The following is a 2,500-nucleotide window of genomic DNA, read 5'->3' on the forward strand; positions in this document are numbered from 1 at the left end:
TGTTTGTTTGTTTGTTTGTTTGTGTGTATTTACAGTACGCTCTATAAACTATTCATAGACTCGCGTGTGTGAGTGTGTGTGTGTGTGTGTGTGCGCGCCATCTGTGACTTATAACGCGAGGAGCAGCATCTCATTACATCTGTCTTTGCCAGGACAGTTTTTGAAACCACACTAGCTCAGGATTCTTTAATTAGTTTTAAAAATGGTCAGAAAGTCTGCGAATGATATTTCTGTACGGCAGTGCTCCACACACAGCTCATTATCTCACAACATTGCTAAAGGTATCGAATGTTTTTGTACCCAATATGCAAATGGATCTGTAAAATAATGACAAACTCATGACCTTTCTGTAACATTGTTAGTCTTTGTATTAATTCATAATGAAATAAAACCTTAAGCAAGTTGCCGAGGTATGTGTTTGTGTGTGTGTGTGATTGAGTGAGTCTGCATGTGTGTGTGTGTGTGTGTGTGTGCGTCTGCATGTGTGTGTGTGAGTGAGTGAGTGAGTCTGAGTGTGTGTGTGTGTGTGTGTGCGTCTGCATGTGTGTGTGTGTGTGTGAGTGAGTCTGCATGTGTGTGTGTGTGTGAGTGAGTGAGTCTGCGTGTGAGTGTGTGTGTGCGTCTGCATGTGTGTGTGTGTGTGTGTGTGCGTCTGCATTTGTGTGTGTGTGTGTGTGTGTGAGTCTGTGTGTGTGTGAGTGAGTGAGTCTGCGTGTATGTGTGAGTGAGTGAGTCTGCATGTGTGTGTGAGTGAGTGAGTGAGTCTGAGTGTGTGTGTGAGTCTGTGTGTGTGTGAGTGAGTGAGTCTTTATGTGTGTGTGTGTGTGTGTGTGTGTGTGTGTGTGTGTGCGTCTGCATGTGTGTGTGTGTGAGTGAGTGAGTCTGCATGTGTGTGTGTGTGTGTGTGAGTGAGTCTGCATGTGTGTGTGTGTGAGTGAGTGAGTCTGCGTGTGTGTGAGTGAGTGAGTCTGCATGTGTGTGTGTGTGTGAGTGAGTCTGCAAGTTTGTGTGTGTGTGAGTGAGTCTGCATGTGTGTGTGTGAGTGAGTGAGTCTGCATATGTGTGTGTCTGTCTGTGTGAGTGAGTCTGCATGTGAGTGTGTGTGTGTGTGTGAGTCTGCATGTGTGTGTGTGTGTGTGTGTTTGTGTGTGAGTCTGCATGTGTGTGTGTGTGTGAGTGTGTGTGTGTGTAATCAGATAGACACTTTCTCTCTCAAACGGCATGCCGTACAGTAGAGCCACGTTGTGTCTTTGGTACCCTGCTGTTAATAACTGTGTGTGTGTGTGTACCAGCCAAAGGACATGAAAGCAAACACACTTTCTGTGCGACCTGACAGAGAACCTGACCGTGTTTATTTTTAGGCAATGTACGTTTTATATTATTATTAATATATCAGATATATCAGAGGTTAATATGAAATACACCCACAAGACACCAAATAGAAAGTCAGTAAAAAAACGATTGTACTACATGCATGTATTGTTTAATAAAATCTTTATGCATACCACAATATTTGTACAAAATCTGCCATTAAGACAAACATGTTCAATATTTTTTGTCGAGAATAAACTGACGTGACGACCTCTGAGCCTTGAATCATTGTGAGCCAGATTAAAAGCTGCAGGAGTCTTGGTTGAGAGACGGCGTCTTGGAAAGCTCATTAAACCCAATTGAGATGTCAGAGAGGTGAGGTGAATGTGTGTTCAACCTCCGGCCGGGCAGAAGACACACGCGCTTCTTCAAACGGCTCGCCAATTATCCCCAACACATGAAAAGTTAATTTTCCCTGTTTTCAAATGAGCAGAAGGCTATGTGTGTGTCTGGCCTCCTCGGACTGGGTGTTTAAAGTTTCTGCCTAATTAGATCTATCAAAGGGGAAAGTGGGGAATGTGGGGAATATCAACAATGTGAAGTTGAGAATGGGTGGGATATTGGGTCTTAGAATGTGGACTGGTAAGGAACATATCATCTCACTGCTCTTTTCACTTTTCACTTTCCTCCTGGACACCGACACTGTCAAAATCATTGCACTCTGTACAATAGGGTCAGACCTATTCCTTTATCTGGAAACACTCTGTGTGAATATGTTCTCCCTATGTGTATGTATATGTGATTTATGTATGTATGTCGGTGAGGTGTATAAGTGTATAAGTGTATTTGTGTATGTGTATAAGCTACTGGATGACCTAAATTTCCCTCGGGATTAATAAAGTATCCATCTATCTATCTATCTATCTATCTATCTAGTGTTCTAGAATGTGGACCGGTAAGGAACAGATCATCTCACTGGTCTGAGTGTTCTAGAATGTTCTAGAATGTGGACTGGTAAGGAACAGATTAATGTTCTAGAATGTGGACTGTTAAGAAACCGATCATCTCACTGCACTTTTGCTTTGCTTTGCATAAAAATGTTGAATTATTACATTTATTTTCTTTGCTAAATGACCAGGATAATATGCCTATTGTCTAAGGACTACTTTGAGCTCATTGCCGGGTTGGT

This window comes from Clupea harengus, chromosome 12 (assembly GCF_900700415.2).
Source record: "Clupea harengus chromosome 12, Ch_v2.0.2, whole genome shotgun sequence".
NCBI classification, from domain to species: domain Eukaryota; kingdom Metazoa; phylum Chordata; class Actinopteri; order Clupeiformes; family Clupeidae; genus Clupea; species Clupea harengus.